The sequence below is a fragment of the Bacillus rossius genome (assembly GCF_032445375.1).
Source record: "Bacillus rossius redtenbacheri isolate Brsri chromosome 4 unlocalized genomic scaffold, Brsri_v3 Brsri_v3_scf4_1, whole genome shotgun sequence".
Classification (NCBI taxonomy): Eukaryota; Metazoa; Arthropoda; class Insecta; order Phasmatodea; family Bacillidae; genus Bacillus; species Bacillus rossius.
The window spans coordinates 28,303,060-28,326,896 of NW_026962010.1; positions in this window are offsets into that span (position 1 = coordinate 28,303,060).

Genomic DNA, 23,837 nt, shown 5'->3' on the forward strand with positions numbered 1-23,837 from the left:
CTTTTCATTTATATTTGCGACAAACAAACCATCCATCCGATTACATTATTCCAAGTAACCATATTGGATGATGACATCACCGTTGCAATTTCCGTTACGGCCGACATCTTTAAATATATTATCCGAGTTTAATGAAAAAATTTTTTTAAATTTATATAAAAAAAAACTTTTACGACACTGAGCTCGGAGTCCTCGGTTCGAATCTGGTGAGGGCAAAAAAAAATGGCGACCGATCCTTCCCTCGTGGTGGCTGCAGGCGGACTGACTCCCACCACTTTTTTTTCAAAGTATATATAATGTCATCTAGTATGATGCCATGTCCGCCATCTTGTCTTCGATGCTGGAAGCCATCATCATTGTATCGTCAGCGAGAGTACGCTGGCGCCATGTTAGTTTAGTTCTTATCCACTAGAGTGCAGTAATCATTTATTACTGTGACACCAGACATCTTGAAATTTGGCCGCCATCTAGAAAACCCGTAATTATTTAGTTAGGAATTCAGGAAAAAATCCAAAATTCATCAAAATAATCACTCATTAACTTACATATTGATTCGATCCGCTCCAGTCCTTGGTTCGATACTATATCGATGCAATAAAGTTTAATTTTATGAAAAAAAAAATAATAATTTCAAGAAACCATGTTCAACATTCTTAAAGAGAAATAAATCCTCTACTACCATCATCCTATCAGACATCAAGACCAACATCTTTGGAATATTCGTAATAATTAACCTAGAAATTCAGGAAAAAGTTAAAAATTCATTAAATAAATTTGCAAACAATATACTGATTAATTAGGTCGACTAAGGTCCTTGGCACGATCCTGGACGAAGCTAAAATATAATTTAATTTAAATACCAGAAAAGTGTAAGGTTCGAGAAATAAAACACCACAAAGTCTTTTACAAACATAATATTTATTACATAATTTCTATCCTACTACAGGATTACTTGCGAAAGCCAGCAATCTTATAAACATTTAGCCCTGCATAGACGTGCAACGACTACTTCTTAGCTCCAACAGCTCCAAATGCTCCAACAGCTCCAACAGCTCCAAATGATCCAACTGCCTTTTCTTTCAACAGCTCCAATGATATTGGGCTACAATGGTACGAGTCTAAGAGACTACGATGCTACAAGGCTACGAGTTTAAAAGGATCTAGCTGGTTCCGAGTTAAACATGACTGTGAGACTGCATGACTAAAAGACCGCATTGCTACGAAACTACATGTCTATGAAGCTACATGGATACAAGTCTACTCGGCTCCAACACGCAATCTAACACACAGTACACACAGGAAACTGAACGTACACACAGTACACACAGGAAACGGAACGTACACACAGTACACACAGGAAACGGAACGTACACAAAGTACACACAGGAAACAAAACGTACACACAGTACACTCAGGAAACGGAACGTACACAAAGTACACACAGGAAACAGAACGTACACACAGTACACACAGGAAACTGAACGTACACACAGTACAAACAGGAAACGGAACGTACACACAGTACACACAGGAAATGGAACGTATACACAGTACACACATGAAACGGAACGTACACACAGTACACACAGGAAACGGAACGTACACACAGTACACACAGGAATCGGAACGTACACACAGTACACATAGGAAACGGAACGTACACACAGTACACACAGGAAACGGAACGTACACAAAGTACACACAGGAAACAAAACGTACACACAGTACACACAGGAAACGGAACGTACACAACGTACACACAGGAAACAGAACGTACACACAGTACACACAGGAAACTGAACGTACACACAGTACAAACAGGAAACGGAACGTACACACAGTACACACAGGAAATGGAACGTATACACAGTACACACAGGAAACGGAACGTACACACAGTACACACAGGAAACAGAACGTACACACAGTACACACAGGAAACTGAACGTACACACAGTACAAACAGGAAACGGAACGTACACACAGTACACACAGGAAATGGAACGTATACACAGTACACACAGGAAACGGAACGTACACACAGTACACACAGGAAACGGAACGTACACACAGTACACACAGGAAACGGAACGTACACACAGTACACACAGTACATCCCAATCTATTAGTCGCAGAAGTTAGGAAATTAAGTTTCAACCATTCATTACTAGGTATTAAAATATAATATTAAGATTTTATGTTCGTAATTTACACGTCATAAATTTCTTTTTGAGCAAAAACATATGTATATACATATATATATATTTATATACATAGAACAGCTTGGTTCCGGGAACGAAATTAAAAATAAATTCTATTTAAAATAAAAGAAATTGTCCAACATCAGGTCACAGAATTAACTTTAATATGTATATTTTATATCTATACACTATACTCTATACATCTTCACAGAGGACACCACAGTTTCGATATCATAATTACAAATGTTGTTATTAAAATACAATTGTGTAATATAACTTCACATAAATACATTTTGTGTTTTAAAGTATTGGGGTCCTAGAATTTTTAATAAACATCAGCACTTTCGGGAACGTTTTTTGACAGCAAAATGGCAGACAGTGATATAATTTTCAAAAAATTTCATGAATTCCCATATTTCCCTAGAAATATTCCTAATGTCCTTTTTTTAAAATAAGAGTCACAAAGCAATTACGTAACCTATTTTTTTTAATCCTGAAAAGCCACAGAAAAAGGCCAAAAAGAAGCCACAACTTCACGATAAAAACGCTCAGACGCAAAAAAAAAATCATCTGTTACCAGTATGCTTACACAGTTACGCCCTTTTGTTATTATTTTGCTTTATAATCATACCTATGATTAATTTTGTAACCAAAGGTCTTACGTCCTCCAAAATACATATTTATTGGCTAAACAACATAACATATATGTGCAAATCATCCATTTTATAACAACATGCTTCATTTCGTAACTGAACGACTTGCGCCCTTCAAATTTCCTACGCAGATGTCCATTACAAATACACCTACACAAAAATCGTCCATTTTAACACAAGTTGCTCTAAAAGCATACCCTATCCTAATTTCGTAACCAAAACATTTATGCCCTTTAAAAAATTAATATGCAAGGCCCAGTTACACATACACTCATGCATAAATAAACCATTTTTACACAACATGCTCTATAATCGTACACATGCATAATTTCTTAACCAAAACACTGAAGCCCTTCAAATTTAATACGCAGATGTTAATTACAAAAATGCTTACATATTTGTTTCGAAATACTTGTAAAGTAAAATAATAACCAAATAACTGATGGACAGATGGCTTTGAAGTTTCAAAAACATGTGTTAATACAGATTGAATGAATTTATGGCTAATTTTTGAAATTGTATCTTTTTGTGGATTTTCATGATGATTAAGTGATATTTAGATATATTTTTTAAAGGGTTATTAGGGAAATTTTTAGGAATATATGGGATAATCGTGAAACAGTTCATAAAATTATGCAAAATTTCGGATATTTATAGGCATATATCATTAATAGATGTGCGAAATTCATTAATATTTGCTCACGATTAGTCTAATGTATGATGCGGATATGTACAATTTAGTGGCCATTTCTGCAATTCCAACACGACCACCAGCTGATTTCAATAATCCTCAGTCTCATGTTGCTCCGGAACATACTTTTCCTATTTGCTTAAATAAAATTTAAATAAAATCTTAACAACACTGCACAAATTTAGAAAGTCAACAATGTCTCACCACAGTTCATTCTACAAAATATAATTCATCCCATCTTCTCTATCACCAGTTGTTATACCTACATGTCACATATATGGGAAACAAGCCGTTACTCATTTTGTGACAAAAATTGATTCGATATATAAAATAAAATGAACGTACACAATACATTTTATATATCCATTTTTAATTCAAAATAATTTATTTATATGTATATACTTTAAATTACAAAAGTTGACATAAAGTAAAGTATATCAGGGCTACTGTTCTGAGAAAATATTAATTTTATTGCAGAAACATAGTAGATGAACATGTAACACAACAAGCACGTGATTAAGTACCTCGATATCGCCTGAATATAATTTACAAATTTGGGGTTAGTCTGTGTGAAATAACAATTCATAAAATGTTTCGACATATTTAAATGGCGTACACAGAATGTTCCAAGAGCGGTATGTCTCATCCTACCTGATATTCTCAAAATGACATGAAGATAAAATCTTAAAAACACACACACACACACACACACACATATATATATATATATATATATATATATATATACTTAGTAAAGCTTCTATTTCTAGGTAACCTTACTTATAACCCAATAGTGCCGAAATTTGGTCGTTAGTGCTCCAAAATTGCAACTTGATTTCTACCCGTTAGCGATTGCAACCACCGAGTAATCTTTGGGAGCGGTCTTACCAGAGGCCGAACAACAGCTGCCTGGGAAGATGTTCAGAAAGCGCGAGGCAGATCACAAAGGCACTGCCAGTTTGAGACACATCAATCTGGAAGAGTCGGCTTCTACAGAAGTATCCAGACAGCAGATAGCGCCGGAGAAACTTTTCGAGGGGTGGCGCGGGGTGCATGTCGGTGACACTCAGCAGGTGCAGGGTATCAGCGCCGAGGTAGGTTGTTTGGATGAATGGCAGGGGGAAGGCGGTTCGCTGGCTGTGATATGTGGAGACGCGCGGTCACGCCGCGCTACTGCAGACATGTATGTATATGGTTTCATGTTTGAAAACCGAGAAACCGAGATTCTTTTAGTTCATTGTTTTCATTATCTTAGAGAGAGAGAGAGAGAGAGAGAGAGAACCTGTATTTTTGAATGTTTTAATGTTCCAGCATTATCTTCTAGAAACTTTACCTTTTTGGAGATAATTTTTCGGATACATTGCCCTTCTTTGAAAATACCGCAATAATATATATTTTTTTTCCTGGACAGATGTATCTTTGCTTTGAAGGCGGTCGGGGAAACTTTTTATGCCATGTTGTAAAAGCGGGGCGTGCCGTTTTCAGCCGGTCAACAGGAAACGGGAAGGATCAGTAGATGTATTTGGTTCGTTCTGGGACAGGGGAGGGGGGAGGGGGATTCGGGGATTATGTCACTTCCTTCGACCATGCACACACGAAAAAGTGTCCCGTTACGTTCATCAGCCATGCACGCACGAAAAAGTATCCCGTTACGTTCATCACCCATGTTGGATTACGTCACTTCCACCGGCCATACACGCACGAAAAAGTGTCCCGTTATGTTCATCAGCCATGTACGCACGAAAAAATGTCCCGTTACGTAACGAACGAACGGAGGAGGACGGACAGACCAGCTCGCCAGGACGTCTCGCTCTGAAAAGTATTAGGCGGTAATAAACAGCCAGGAGGTAACGAATATAAGCCTACTTCTACACGTGTTATGAACGCCGGATACATACGGCCAGGCAACCATGTGTTTTGGCGCGCTCTACTTCCACGACTCGCAACGGCACCGGCAAGTTTTTATTACTACCTCCTCTCAAGTTCTGATCTCCTAATACTTCACAGCAGAGAAGCGCTGTTGGTCGGAGCCTGTAGGTACTTCCTTCGCACACCTAACCTAACCTAACCTAACCTAACCTAACCTAAACTAACCTCACCTAACCTAATCCATATGCTAATCTATGCTAACCTAACCTAACCTAACCTAACCTAACCTAAACTAAACTAAACTAACCTCACCTAACCTAATCCATATGCTAATCTATGCTAACCTAGCCTAACCTAACCTAACCTAACCTAAACTAACCTAACCTAACCTAATCCATATGCTAATCTATGCTATGCTAACCTAACCTAACCTAACCTAAAGTAAACTAAATTAAACTAAACTAAACTAAACCTAACCTAACCTAACCTAACCTAACCTAACCTAATCCATATGCTAATCTATGCTAACCTAACCTAACCTAACCTAACCTAATCCATATGCTAATCTATGCTAACCTAACCTAACCTAAACTAAACTAAACTAAACTAACCTAACCTAATCCATATGCTAATCTATGCTAACCTAACCTAACCTAAACTAAACTAAACTAAACTAAACTAAACTAAAATTAACCTAACCTAACCTACCCTAACCTACCCAAACCTAACCTAACCTAACCTAACCTAATCCATATGCTAATCTATGCTAACCTAACCTAACCTAACCTAATCCATATGCTAATCTATGCTAACCTAACCTAACCTAACCTAATCCATATGCTAATCTATGCTAACCTAACCTAATCCATGCCAATCTATGCTAATCCATGTCAATCTATGCCAATCCGTATGCCAATCTATGCTAATTCGTATACCAATCTATGCTAACCTGTATGCCAATCTATGCTAATCCGTATGCCAATCTATGCTAATTTATATGTTAATCCATGCTAATCCATTTGCCATTTTGTATTTCTAGTAATTTCCACCAACTTCGAATCGTGACGTCACCGTTGCACTTTTCGTCACGGCCGCCATCTTGGATTCGAATTTTTTTTTCGAACTTCAACTTTTCGAAATTTGATGTAAACATCAGCCGCCATCTTTTGCCTTCCTTAATACATACCTAAGACGTCACATTTGAAATTAAAATTATTATACAGCCACCATCTTTAATTCCAGCACAGACTACCAGATGGCGCTAAATTCAAAAATTAGTTGCCATAGGCGAAGCCATCTTGGTCCTCAAGTTGGTTGGTAGATGTCGCTAGTATCGCGCGCCAAATTCAAAAATTAGTTGCCAGAGGCGCCGCCATCTTTAATTCTTAAAGTTACTGCCGGAGCGCGCCACCGTCGCCATCTTTAATTCTTAAATTTACTGCCGGATGTCGCCAAGTCGGTAGCCTGTATTCACCAAGTTCTCTGTTGCCGCCATCTTTAATTCATAAAGTCGCTACCAGATGGCGCCACTGTCGGCCATCTTTAGTTCAAGGCATTGTCGCCGGATGATGACAAGTTTGAATTTAAAAAACCTACAAGTGTTATGCAATGTGTAACCAGTCGAGACAAGTCGAGATAAGTTTGGAACATGAAGCCATATTCTAAACTACGTTTAATATATATATGTATGCATTTATATGTTTAGGTTTGATGATAGAGTAATGCAAGGGAATGGCTTTTCATTTATATTTGCGACAAACAAACCATCCATCCGATTACATTATTCCAAGTAACCATATTGGATGATGACATCACCGTTGCAATTTCCGTTACGGCCGACATCTTTAAATATATTATCCGAGTTTAATGAAAAAAAATTTTTAAATTTATAAAAAAAAAACTTTTACGACACTGAGCTCGGAGTCCTCGGTTCGAATCTGGTGAGGGCAAAAAAAATGGCGACCGATCCTTCCCTCGTGGTGGCTGCAGGCGGACTGACTCCCACCACTTTTTTTTCAAAGTATATATAATGTCATCTAGTATGATGCCATGTCCGCCATCTTGTCTTCGATGCTGGAAGCCATCATCATTGTATCGTCAGCGAGAGTACGCTGGCGCCATGTTAGTTTAGTTCTTATCCACTAGAGTGCAGTAATCATTTATTACTGTGACACCAGACATCTTGAAATTTGGCCGCCATCTAGAAAACCCGTAATTATTTAGTTAGGAATTCAGGAAAAAATCCAAAATTCATCAAAATAATCACTCATTAACTTACATATTGATTCGATCCGGTCCAGTCCTTGGTTCGATACTATATCGATGCAATAAAGTTTAATTTTATGAAAAAAAAATAATAATTTCAAGAAACCATGTTCAACATTCTTAAAGAGAAATAAATCCTCTACTACCATCATCCTATCAGACATCAAGACCAACATCTTTGGAATATTCGTAATAATTAACCTAGAAATTCAGGAAAAAGTTAAAAATTCATTAAATAAATTTGCAAACAATATACTGATTAATTAGGTCGACTAAGGTCCTTGGCACGATCCTGGACGAAGCTAAAATATAATTTAATTTAAATACCAGAAAAGTGTAAGGTTCGAAAAATAAAACACCACAAAGTCTTTTACAAACATAATATTTATTACACAATTTCTATCCTACTACAGGATTACTTGCGAAAGCCAGCAATCTTATAAACATTTAGCCCTGCATAGACGTGCAACGACTACTTCTTAGCTCCAACAGCTCCAAATGCTCCAACAGCTCCAACAGCTCCAAATGATCCAACTGCCTTTTCTTTCAACAGCTCCAATGATATTGGGCTACAATGGTACGAGTCTAAGAGACTACGATGCTACAAGGCTACGAGTTTAAAAGGATCTAGCTGGTTCCGAGTTAAACATGACTGTGAGACTGCATGACTAAAAGACCGCATTGCTACGAAACTACATGTCTATGAAGCTACATGGATACAAGTCTACTCGGCTCCAACACGCAATCTAACACACAGTACACACAGGAAACTGAACGTACACACAGTACACACAGGAAACGGAACGTACACACAGTACACACAGGAAACGGAACGTACACAAAGTACACACAGGAAACAAAACGTACACACAGTACACTCAGGAAACGGAACGTACACAAAGTACACACAGGAAACAGAACGTACACACAGTACACACAGGAAACTGAACGTACACACAGTACAAACAGGAAACGGAACGTACACACAGTACACACAGGAAATGGAACGTATACACAGTACACACATGAAACGGAACGTACACACAGTACACACAGGAAACGGAACGTACACACAGTACACACAGGAATCGGAACGTACACACAGTACACATAGGAAACGGAACGTACACACAGTACACACAGGAAACGGAACGTACACAAAGTACACATAGGAAACAAAACGTACACACAGTACACACAGGAAACGGAACGTACACAACGTACACACAGGAAACAGAACGTACACACAGTACACACAGGAAACTGAACGTACACACAGTACAAACAGGAAACGGAACGTACACACAGTACACACAGGAAATGGAACGTATACACAGTACACACAGGAAACGGAACGTACACACAGTACACACAGGAAACAGAACGTACACACAGTACACACAGGAAACTGAACGTACACACAGTACAAACAGGAAACGGAACCTACACACAGTACACACAGGAAATGGAACGTATACACAGTACACACAGGAAACGGAACGTACACACAGTACACATAGGAAACGGAACGTACACACAGTACACACAGGAATCGGAACGTACACACAGTACACATAGGAAACGGAACGTACACACAGTACACACAGGAAACGGAACGTACATACATTATACACAGGAAACGGAACGTACACACAGTACACACAGGAAACGGAACGTACACACAGTACACACAGGAAACGGAACGTACACACAGTACACACAGTACATCCCAATCCATTAGTCGCAGAAGTTAGGAAATTAAGTTTCAACCATTCATTACTAGGTATTAAAATATAATATTAAGATTTTATGTTCGTAATTTACACGTCATAAATTTCTTTTTGAGCAAAAACATATGTATATACATATATATATATTTATATACATAGAACAGCTTGGTTCCGGGAACGAAATTAAAAATAAATTCTATTTAAAATAAAAGAAATTGTCCAACATCAGGTCACAGAATTAACTTTAATATGTATATTTTATATCTATACACTATACTCTATACATCTTCACAGAGGACACCACAGTTTCGATATCATAATTACAAATGTTGTTATTAAAATACAATTGTGTAATATAACTTCACATAAATACATTTTGTGTTTTAAAGTATTGGGGTCCTAGAATTTTTAATAAACATCAGCACTTTCGGGAACGTTTTTTGACAGCAAAATGGCAGACAGTGATATAATTTTCAAAAAATTTCATGAATTCCCATATTTCCCTAGAAATATTCCTAATGTCCTTTTTTTAAAATAAGAGTCACAAAGCAATTACGTAACCTATTTTTTTTAATCCTGAAAAGCCACAGAAAAAGGCCAAAAAGAAGCCACAACTTCACGATAAAAACGCTCAGACGCAAAAAAAAATCATCTGTTACCAGTATGCTTACACAGTTACGCCCTTTTGTTATTATTTTGCTTTATAATCATACCTATGATTAATTTTGTAACCAAAGGTCTTACGTCCTCCAAAATACATATTTATTGGCTGAACAACATAACATATATGTGCAAATCATCCATTTTATAACAACATGCTTCATTTCGTAACTGAACGACTTACGCCCTTCAAATTTCCTACGCAGATGTCCATTACAAATACACCTACACAAAAATCGTCCATTTTAACACAAGTTGCTCTAAAAGCATACCCTATCCTAATTTCGTAACCAAAACATTTATGCCCTTTAAAAAATTAATATGCAAGGCCCAGTTACACATACACTCATGCATAAATAAACCATTTTTACACAACATGCTCTATAATCGTACACATGCATAATTTCTTAACCAAAACACTGAAGCCCTTCAAATTTAATACGCAGATGTTAATTACAAAAATGCTTACATATTTGTTTCGAAATACTTGTAAAGTAAAATAATAACCAAATAACTGATGGACAGATGGCTTTGAAGTTTCAAAAACATGTGTTAATACAGATTGAATGAATTTATGGCTAATTTTTGAAATTGTATCTTTTTGTGGATTTTCATGATGATTAAGTGATATTTAGATATATTTTATAAAGTGTTATTAGGGAAATTTTTAGGAATATATGGGATAATCGTGAAACAGTTCATAAAATTATGCAAAATTTCGGATATTTATAGGCATATATCATTAATAGATGTGCGAAATTCATTAATATTTGCTCACGATTAGTCTAATGTATGATGCGGATATGTACAATTTAGTGGCCATTTCTGCAATTCCAACACGACCACCAGCTGATTTCAATAATCCTCAGTCTCATGTTGCTCCGGAACATACTTTTCCTATTTGCTTAAATAAAATTTAAATAAAATCTTAACAACACAGCACAAATTTAGAAAGTCAACAATGTCTCACCACAGTTCATTCTACAAAATATAATTCATCCCATCTTCTCTATCACCAGTTGTTATACCTACATGTCACATATATGGGAAACAAGCCGTTACTCATTTTGTGACAAAAATTGATTCGATATATAAAATAAAATGAACGTACACAATACATTTTATATATCCATTTTTAATTCAAAATAATTTATTTATATGTATATACTTTAAATTACAAAAGTTGACATAAAGTAAAGTATATCAGGGCTACTGTTCTGAGAAAATATTAATTTTATTGCAGAAACATAGTAGATGAACATGGAACACAACAAGCACGTGATTAAGTACCTCGATATCGCCTGAATATAATTTACAAATTTGGGGTTAGTCTGTGTGAAATAACAATTCATAAAATGTTTCGACATATTTAAATGGCGTACACAGAATGTTCCAAGAGCGGTGTGTCTCATCCTACCTGATATTCTCAAAATGACATGAAGATAAAATCTTAAAAACACACACACACACACACACACACACACATATATATATATATATATATATATATATATATATATATATATATATATATATATATATACTTAGTAAAGCTTCTATTTCTAGGTAACCTTACTTATAACCCAATAGTGCCGAAATTTGGTCGTTAGTGCTCCAAAATTGCAACTTGATTTCTACCCGTTAGCGATTGCAACCACCGAGTAATCTTTGGGAGCGGTCTTACCAGAGGCCGAACAACAGCTGCCTGGGAAGATGTTCAGAAAGCGCGAGGCAGATCACAAAGGCACTGCCAGTTTGAGACACATCAATCTGGAAGAGTCGGCTTCTACAGAAGTATCCAGACAGCAGATAGCGCCGGAGAAACTTTTCGAGGGGTGGCGCGGGGTGCATGTCGGTGACACTCAGCAGGTGCAGGGTATCAGTGCCGAGGTAGGTTGTTTGGATGAATGGCAGGGGGAAGGCGGTTCGCTGGCTGTGATATGTGGAGACGCGCGGTCACGCCGCGCTACTGCAGACATGTATGTATATGGTTTCATGTTTGAAAACCGAGAAACCGAGATTCTTTTAGTTCATTGTTTTCATTATCTTAGAGAGAGAGAGAGAGAGAGAGAGAGAGAACCTGTATTTTTGAATGTTTTAATGTTCCAGCATTATCTTCTAGAAACTTTACCTTTTTGGAGATAATTTTTCGGATACATTGCCCTTCTTTGAAAATACCGCAATAATATATATTTTTTTTCCTGGACAGATGTATCTTTGCTTTGAAGGCGGTCGGGGAAACTTTTTATGCCATGTTGTAAAAGCGGGGCGTGCCGTTTTCAGCCGGTCAACAGGAAACGGGAAGGATCAGTAGATGTATTTGGTTCGTTCTGGGACAGGGATGGGGGAGGGGGATTCGGGGATTATGTCACTTCCTTCGACCATGCACACACGAAAAAGTGTCCCGTTACGTTCATCAGCCATGCACGCACGAAAAAGTATCCCGTTACGTTCATCACCCATGTTGGATTACGTCACTTCCACCGGCCATACACGCACGAAAAAGTGTCCCGTTATGTTCATCAGCCATGTACGCACGAAAAAATGTCCCGTTACGTAACGAACGAACGGAGGAGGACGGACAGACCAGCTCGCCAGGACGTCTCGCTCTGAAAAGTATTAGGCGGTAATAAACAGCCAGGAGGTAACGAATATAAGCCTACTTCTACACGTGTTATGAACGCCGGATACATACGGCCAGGCAACCATGTGTTTTGGCGCGCTCTACTTCCACGACGCGCAACGGCACCGGCAAGTTTTTATTACTACCTCCTCTCAAGTTCTGATCTCCTAATACTTCACAGCAGAGAAGCGCTGTTGGTCGGAGCCTGTAGGTACTTCCTTCGCACACCTAACCTAACCTAACCTAACCTAACCTAACCTAAACTAACCTCACCTAACCTAATCCATATGCTAATCTATGCTAACCTAACCTAACCTAACCTAACCTAACCTAAACTAAACTAAACTAACCTCACCTAACCTAATCCATATGCTAATCTATGCTAACCTAGCCTAACCTAACCTAACCTAACCTAAACTAACCTAACCTAACCTAATCCATATGCTAATCTATGCTATGCTAACCTAACCTAACCTAACCTAACCTAAACTAAACTAAAATAAACTAAACTAAACTAAACCTAACCTAACCTAACCTAACCTAACCTAACCTAATCCATATGCTAATCTATGCTAACCTAACCTAACCTAACCTAACCTAATCCATATGCTAATCTATGCTAACCTAACCTAACATAAACTAAACTAAACTAACCTAACCTAATCCATATGCTAATCTATGCTAACCTAACCTAACCTAAACTAAACTAAACTAAACTAAACTAAACTAAAATTAACCTAACCTAACCTACCCTAACCTACCCAAACCTAACCTAACCTAACCTAACCTAACCTAATCCATATGCTAATCTATGCTAACCTAACCTAACCTAACCTAATCCATATGCTAATCTATGCTAACCTAACCTAACCTAACCTAATCCATATGCTAATCTATGCTAACCTAACCTAATCCATGCCAATCTATGCTAATCCATGTCAATCTATGCCAATCCGTATGCCAATCTATGCTAATTCGTATACCAATCTATGCTAACCTGTATGCCAATCTATGCTAATCCGTATGCCAATCTATGCTAATTTATATGTTAATCCATGCTAATCCATTTGCCATTTTGTATTTCTAGTAATTTCCACCAACTTCGAATCGTGACGTCACCGTTGCACTTTTCGTCACGGCCGCCATCTTGGATTCGAATTTTTTTTTCGAACTTCAACTTTTCGAAATTTGATGTAAACATCAGCCGCCATCTTTTGCCTTCCTTAATACATACCTAAGACGTCACATTTGAAATTAAAATTATTATACAGCCACCATCTTTAATTCCAGCACAGACTACCAGATGGCGCTAAATTCAAAAATTAGTTGCCATAGGCGAAGCCATCTTGGTCCTCAAGTTGGTTGGTAGATGTCGCTAGTATCGCGCGCCAAATTCAAAAATTAGTTGCCAGAGGCGCCGCCATCTTTAATTCTTAAAGTTACTGCCGGAGCGCGCCACCGTCGCCATCTTTAATTCTTAAATTTACTGCCGGATGTCGCCAAGTCGGTAGCCTGTATTCACCAAGTTCTCTGTTGCCGCCATCTTTAATTCATAAAGTCGCTACCAGATGGCGCCACTGTCGGCCATCTTTAGTTCAAGGCATTGTCGCCGGATGATGACAAGTTTGAATTTAAAAAACCTACAAGTGTTATGCAATGTGTAACCAGTCGAGACAAGTCGAGATAAGTTTGGAACATGAAGCCATATTCTAAACTACGTTTAATATATATATGTATGCATTTATATGTTTAGGTTTGATGATAGAGTAATGCAAGGGAATGGCTTTTCATTTATATTTGCGACAAACAAACCATCCATCCGATTACATTATTCCAAGTAACCATATTGGATGATGACATCACCGTTGCAATTTCCGTTACGGCCGACATCTTTAAATATATTATCCGAGTTTAATGAAAAAATTTTTTTAAATTTATATAAAAAAAAACTTTTACGACACTGAGCTCGGAGTCCTCGGTTCGAATCTGGTGAGGGCAAAAAAAAATGGCGACCGATCCTTCCCTCGTGGTGGCTGCAGGCGGACTGACTCCCACCACTTTTTTTTCAAAGTATATATAATGTCATCTAGTATGATGCCATGTCCGCCATCTTGTCTTCGATGCTGGAAGCCATCATCATTGTATCGTCAGCGAGAGTACGCTGGCGCCATGTTAGTTTAGTTCTTATCCACTAGAGTGCAGTAATCATTTATTACTGTGACACCAGACATCTTGAAATTTGGCCGCCATCTAGAAAACCCGTAATTATTTAGTTAGGAATTCAGGAAAAAATCCAAAATTCATCAAAATAATCACTCATTAACTTACATATTGATTCGATCCGCTCCAGTCCTTGGTTCGATACTATATCGATGCAATAAAGTTTAATTTTATGAAAAAAAAAATAATAATTTCAAGAAACCATGTTCAACATTCTTAAAGAGAAATAAATCCTCTACTACCATCATCCTATCAGACATCAAGACCAACATCTTTGGAATATTCGTAATAATTAACCTAGAAATTCAGGAAAAAGTTAAAAATTCATTAAATAAATTTGCAAACAATATACTGATTAATTAGGTCGACTAAGGTCCTTGGCACGATCCTGGACGAAGCTAAAATATAATTTAATTTAAATACCAGAAAAGTGTAAGGTTCGAGAAATAAAACACCACAAAGTCTTTTACAAACATAATATTTATTACATAATTTCTATCCTACTACAGGATTACTTGCGAAAGCCAGCAATCTTATAAACATTTAGCCCTGCATAGACGTGCAACGACTACTTCTTAGCTCCAACAGCTCCAAATGCTCCAACAGCTCCAACAGCTCCAAATGATCCAACTGCCTTTTCTTTCAACAGCTCCAATGATATTGGGCTACAATGGTACGAGTCTAAGAGACTACGATGCTACAAGGCTACGAGTTTAAAAGGATCTAGCTGGTTCCGAGTTAAACATGACTGTGAGACTGCATGACTAAAAGACCGCATTGCTACGAAACTACATGTCTATGAAGCTACATGGATACAAGTCTACTCGGCTCCAACACGCAATCTAACACACAGTACACACAGGAAACTGAACGTACACACAGTACACACAGGAAACGGAACGTACACACAGTACACACAGGAAACGGAACGTACACAAAGTACACACAGGAAACAAAACGTACACACAGTACACTCAGGAAACGGAACGTACACAAAGTACACACAGGAAACAGAACGTACACACAGTACACACAGGAAACTGAACGTACACACAGTACAAACAGGAAACGGAACGTACACACAGTACACACAGGAAATGGAACGTATACACAGTACACACATGAAACGGAACGTACACACAGTACACACAGGAAACGGAACGTACACACAGTACACACAGGAATCGGAACGTACACACAGTACACATAGGAAACGGAACGTACACACAGTACACACAGGAAACGGAACGTACACAAAGTACACACAGGAAACAAAACGTACACACAGTACACACAGGAAACGGAACGTACACAACGTACACACAGGAAACAGAACGTACACACAGTACACACAGGAAACTGAACGTACACACAGTACAAACAGGAAACGGAACGTACACACAGTACACACAGGAAATGGAACGTATACACAGTACACACAGGAAACGGAACGTACACACAGTACACACAGGAAACAGAACGTACACACAGTACACACAGGAAACTGAACGTACACACAGTACAAACAGGAAACGGAACGTACACACAGTACACACAGGAAATGGAACGTATACACAGTACACACAGGAAACGGAACGTACACACAGTACACACAGGAAACGGAACGTACACACAGTACACACAGGAAACGGAACGTACACACAGTACACACAGTACATCCCAATCTATTAGTCGCAGAAGTTAGGAAATTAAGTTTCAACCATTCATTACTAGGTATTAAAATATAATATTAAGATTTTATGTTCGTAATTTACACGTCATAAATTTCTTTTTGAGCAAAAACATATGTATATACATATATATATATATTTATATACATAGAACAGCTTGGTTCCGGGAACGAAATTAAAAATAAATTCTATTTAAAATAAAAGAAATTGTCCAACATCAGGTCACAGAATTAACTTTAATATGTATATTTTATATCTATACACTATACTCTATACATCTTCACAGAGGACACCACAGTTTCGATATCATAATTACAAATGTTGTTATTAAAATACAATTGTGTAATATAACTTCACATAAATACATTTTGTGTTTTAAAGTATTGGGGTCCTAGAATTTTTAATAAACATCAGCACTTTCGGGAACGTTTTTTGACAGCAAAATGGCAGACAGTGATATAATTTTCAAAAAATTTCATGAATTCCCATATTTCCCTAGAAATATTCCTAATGTCCTTTTTTTAAAATAAGAGTCACAAAGCAATTACGTAACCTATTTTTTTTTAATCCTGAAAAGCCACAGAAAAAGGCCAAAAAGAAGCCACAACTTCACGATAAAAACGCTCAGACGCAAAAAAAAAATCATCTGTTACCAGTATGCTTACACAGTTACGCCCTTTTGTTATTATTTTGCTTTATAATCATACCTATGATTAATTTTGTAACCAAAGGTCTTACGTCCTCCAAAATACATATTTATTGGCTAAACAACATAACATATATGTGCAAATCATCCATTTTATAACAACATGCTTCATTTCGTAACTGAACGACTTACGCCCTTCAAATTTCCTACGCAGATGTCCATTACAAATACACCTACACAAAAATCGTCCATTTTAACACAAGTTGCTCTAAAAGCATACCCTATCCTAATTTCGTAACCAAAACATTTATGCCCTTTAAAAAATTAATATGCAAGGCCCAGTTACACATACACTCATGCATAAATAAACCATTTTTACACAACATGCTCTATAATCGTACACATGCATAATTTCTTAACCAAAACACTGAAGCCCTTCAAATTTAATACGCAGATGTTAATTACAAAAATGCTTACATATTTGTTTCGAAATACTTGTAAAGTAAAATAATAACCAAATAACTGATGGACAGATGGCTTTGAAGTTTCAAAAACATGTGTTAATACAGATTGAATGAATTTATGGCTAATTTTTGAAATTGTATCTTTTTGTGGATTTTCATGATGATTAAGTGATATTTAGATATATTTTTTAAAGGGTTATTAGGGAAATTTTTAGGAATATATGGGATAATCGTGAAACAGTTCATAAAATTATGCAAAATTTCGGATATTTATAGGCATATATCATTAATAGATGTGCGAAATTCATTAATATTTGCTCACGATTAGTCTAATGTATGATGCGGATATGTACAATTTAGTGGCCATTTCTGCAATTCCAACACGACCACCAGCTGATTTCAATAATCCTCAGTCTCATGTTGCTCCGGAACATACTTTTCCTATTTGCTTAAATAAAATTTAAATAAAATCTTAACAACACTGCACAAATTTAGAAAGTCAACAATGTCTCACCACAGTTCATTCTACAAAATATAATTCATCCCATCTTCTCTATCACCAGTTGTTATACCTACATGTCACATATATGGGAAACAAGCCGTTACTCATTTTGTGACAAAAATTGATTCGATATATAAAATAAAATGAACGTACACAATACATTTTATATATCCATTTTTAATTCAAAATAATTTATTTATATGTATATACTTTAAATTACAAAAGTTGACATAAAGTAAAGTATATCAGGGCTACTGTTCTGAGAAAATATTAATTTTATTGCAGAAACATAGTAGATGAACATGTAACACAACAAGCACGTGATTAAGTACCTCGATATCGCCTGAATATAATTTACAAATTTGGGGTTAGTCTGTGTGAAATAACAATTCATAAAATGTTTCGACATATTTAAATGGCGTACACAGAATGTTCCAAGAGCGGTATGTCTCATCCTACCTGATATTCTCAAAATGACATGAAGATAAAATCTTAAAAACACACACACACACACACACACACATATATATATATATATATATATATATATATATATATATATATACTTAGTAAAGCTTCTATTTCTAGGTAACCTTACTTATAACCCAATAGTGCCGAAATTTGGTCGTTAGTGCTCCAAAATTGCAACTTGATTTCTACCCGTTAGCGATTGCAACCACCGAGTAATCTTTGGGAGCGGTCTTACCAGAGGCCGAACAACAGCTGCCTGGGAAGATGTTCAGAAAGCGCGAGGCAGATCACAAAGGCACTGCCAGTTTGAGACACATCAATCTGGAAGAGTCGGCTTCTACAGAAGTATCCAGACAGCAGATAACGCCGGAGAAACTTTTCGAGGGGTGGCGCGGGGTGCATGTCGGTGACACTCAGCAGGTGCAGGGTATCAGCGCCGAGGTAGGTTGTTTGGATGAATGGCAGGGGGAAGGCGGTTCGCTGGCTGTGATATGTGGAGACGCGCGGTCACGCCGCGCTACTGCAGACATGTATGTATATGGTTTCATGTTTGAAAACCGAGAAACCGAGATTCTTTTAGTTCATTGTTTTCATTATCTTAGAGAGAGAGAGAGAGAGAGAGAGAGAGAACCTGTATTTTTGAATGTTTTAATGTTCCAGCATTATCTTCTAGAAACTTTACCTTTTTGGAGATAATTTTTCGGATACATTGCCCTTCTTTGAAAATACCGCAATAATATATATTTTTTTTCCTGGACAGATGTATCTTTGCTTTGAAGGCGGTCGGGGAAACTTTTTATGCCATGTTGTAAAAGCGGGGCGTGCCGTTTTCAGCCGGTCAACAGGAAACGGGAAGGATCAGTAGATGTATTTGGTTCGTTCTGGGACAGGGGAGGGGGGAGGGGGATTCGGGGATTATGTCACTTCCTTCGACCATGCACACACGAAAAAGTGTCCCGTTACGTTCATCAGCCATGCACGCACGAAAAAGTATCCCGTTACGTTCATCACCCATGTTGGATTACGTCACTTCCACTGGCCATACACGCACGAAAAAGTGTCCCGTTATGTTCATCAGCCATGTACGCACGAAAAAATGTCCCGTTACGTAACGAACGAACGGAGGAGGACGGACAGACCAGCTCGCCAGGACGTCTCGCTCTGAAAAGTATTAGGCGGTAATAAACAGCCAGGAGGTAACGAATATAAGCCTACTTCTACACGTGTTATGAACGCCGGATACATACGGCCAGGCAACCATGTGTTTTGGCGCGCTCTACTTCCACGACGCGCAACGGCACCGGCAAGTTTTTATTACTACCTCCTCTCAAGTTCTGATCTCCTAATACTTCACAGCAGAGAAGCGCTGTTGGTCGGAGCCTGTAGGTACTTCCTTCGCACACCTAACCTAACCTAACCTAACCTAACCTAACCTAAACTAACCTCACCTAACCTAATCCATATGCTAATCTATGCTAACCTAACCTAACCTAACCTAACCTAACCTAAACTAAACTAAACTAACCTCACCTAACCTAATCCATATGCTAATCTATGCTAACCTAGCCTAACCTAACCTAACCTAACCTAAACTAACCTAACCTAACCTAATCCATATGCTAATCTATGCTATGCTAACCTAACCTAACCTAACCTAACCTAAACTAAACTAAAATAAACTAAACTAAACTAAACCTAACCTAACCTAACCTAACCTAACCTAACCTAATCCATATGCTAATCTATGCTAACCTAACCTAACCTAAACTAAACTAAACTAAACTAACCTAACCTAATCCATATGCTAATCTATGCTAACCTAACCTAACCTAAACTAAACTAAACTAAACTAAACTAAAATTAACCTAACCTAACCTACCCTAACCTACCAAAACCTAACCTAACCTAACCTAACCTAACCTAATCCATATGCTAATCTATGCTAACCTAACCTAACCTAACCTAATCCATATGCTAATCTATGCTAACCTAACCTAACCTAACCTAACCTAATCCATATGCTAATCTATGCTAACCTAACCTAATCCATGCCAATCTATGCTAATCCATGTCAATCTATGCCAATCCGTATGCCAATCTATGCTAATTCGTATACCAATCTATGCTAACCTGTATGACAATCTATGCTAATCCGTATGCCAATCTATGCTAATTTATATGTTAATCCATGCTAATCCATTTGCCATTTTGTATTTCTAGTAATTTCCACCAACTTCGAATCGTGACGTCACCGTTGCACTTTTCGTCACGGCCGCCATCTTGGATTCGAATTTTTTTTTCGAACTTCAACTTTTCGAAATTTGATGTAAACATCAGCCGCCATCTTTTGCCTTCCTTAATACATACCTAAGACGTCACATTTGAAATTAAAATTATTATACAGCCACCATCTTTAATTCCAGCACAGACTACCAGATGGCGCTAAATTCAAAAATTAGTTGCCATAGGCGAAGCCATCTTGGTCCTCAAGTTGGTTGGTAGATGTCGCTAGTATCGCGCGCCAAATTCAAAAATTAGTTGCCAGAGGCGCCGCCATCTTTAATTCTTAAAGTTACTGCCGGAGCACGCCACCGTCGCCATCTTTAATTCTTAAATTTACTGCCGGATGTCGCCAAGTCGGTAGCCTGTATTCACCAAGTTCTCTGTTGCCGCCATCTTTAATTCATAAAGTCGCTACCAGATGGCGCCACTGTCGGCCATCTTTAGTTCAAGGCATTGTCGCCGGATGATGACAAGTTTGAATTTAAAAAACCTACAAGTGTTATGCAATGTGTAACCAGTCGAGACAAGTCGAGATAAGTTTGGAACATGAAGCCATATTCTAAACTACGTTTAATATATATATGTATGCATTTATATGTTTAGGTTTGATGATAGAGTAATGCAAGGGAATGGCTTTTCATTTATATTTGCGACAAACAAACCATCCATCCGATTACATTATTCCAAGTAACCATATTGGATGATGACATCACCGTTGCAATTTCCGTTACGGCCGACATCTTTAAATATATTATCCGAGTTTAATGAAAAAAATTTTTTAAATTTATATAAAAAAAAACTTTTACGACACTGAGCTCGGAGTCCTCGGTTCGAATCTGGTGAGGGCAAAAAAAAATGGCGACCGATCCTTCCCTCGTGGTGGCTGCAGGCGGACTGACTCCCACCACTTTTTTTTCAAAGTATATATAATGTCATCTAGTATGATGCCATGTCCGCCATCTTGTCTTCGATGCTGGAAGCCATCATCATTGTATCGTCAGCGAGAGTACGCTGGCGCCATGTTAGTTTAGTTCTTATCCACTAGAGTGCAGTAATCATTTATTACTGTGACACCAGACATCTTGAAATTTGGCCGCCATCTAGAAAACCCGTAATTATTTAGTTAGGAATTCAGGAAAAAATCCAAAATTCATCAAAATAATCACTCATTAACTTACATATTGATTCGATCCGCTCCAGTCCTTGGTTCGATACTATATCGATGCAATAAAGTTTAATTTTATGAAAAAAAAAATAATAATTTCAAGAAACCATGTTCAACATTCTTAAAGAGAAATAAATCCTCTACTACCATCATCCTATCAGACATCAAGACCAACATCTTTGGAATATTCGTAATAATTAACCTAGAAATTCAGGAAAAAGTTAAAAATTCATTAAATAAATTTGCAAACAATATACTGATTAATTAGGTCGACTAAGGTCCTTGGCACGATCCTGGACGAAGCTAAAATATAATTTAATTTAAATACCAGAAAAGTGTAAGGTTCGAGAAATAAAACACCACAAAGTCTTTTACAAACATAATATTTATTACACAATTTCTATCCTACTACAGGATTACTTGCGAAAGCCAGCAATCTTATAAACATTTAGCCCTGCATAGACGTGCAACGACTACTTCTTAGCTCCAACAGCTCCAAATGCTCCAACAGCTCCAACAGCTCCAAATGATCCAACTGCCTTTTCTTTCAACAGCTCCAATGATATTGGGCTACAATGGTACGAGTCTAAGAGACTACGATGCTACAAGGCTACGAGTTTAAAAGGATCTAGCTGGTTCCGAGTTAAACATGACTGTGAGACTGCATGACTAAAAGACCGCATTGCTACGAAACTACATGTCTATGAAGCTACATGGATACAAGTCTACTCGGCTCCAACACGCAATCTAACACACAGTACACACAGGAAACTGAACGTACACACAGTACACACAGGAAACGGAACGTACACACAGTACACACAGGAAACGGAACGTACACAAAGTACACACAGGAAACAAAACGTACACACAGTACACTCAGGAAACGGAACGTACACAAAGTACACACAGGAAACAGAACGTACACACAGTACACACAGGAAACTGAACGTACACACAGTACAAACAGGAAACGGAACGTACACACAGTACACACAGGAAATGGAACGTATACACAGTACACACATGAAACGGAACGTACACACAGTACACACAGGAAACGGAACGTACACACAGTACACACAGGAATCGGAACGTACACACAGTACACATAGGAAACGGAACGTACACACAGTACACACAGGAAACGGAACGTACACAAAGTACACACAGGAAACAAAACGTACACACAGTACACACAGGAAACGGAACGTACACAACGTACACACAGGAAACAGAACGTACACACAGTACACACAGGAAACTGAACGTACACACAGTACAAACAGGAAACGGAACGTACACACAGTACACACAGGAAATGGAACGTATACACAGTACACACAGGAAACGGAACGTACACACAGTACACACAGGAAACAGAACGTACACACAGTACACACAGGAAACTGAACGTACACACAGTACAAACAGGAAACGGAACGTACACACAGTACACACAGGAAATGGAACGTATACACAGTACACACAGGAAACGGAACGTACACACAGTACACACAGGAAACGGAACGTACACACAGTACACACAGGAATCGGAACGTACACACAGTACACATAGGAAACGGAACGTACACACAGTACACACAGGAAACGGAACGTACATACATTATACACAGGAAACGGAACGTACACACAGTACACACAGGAAACGGAACGTACACAGTACACACAGGAAACGGAAC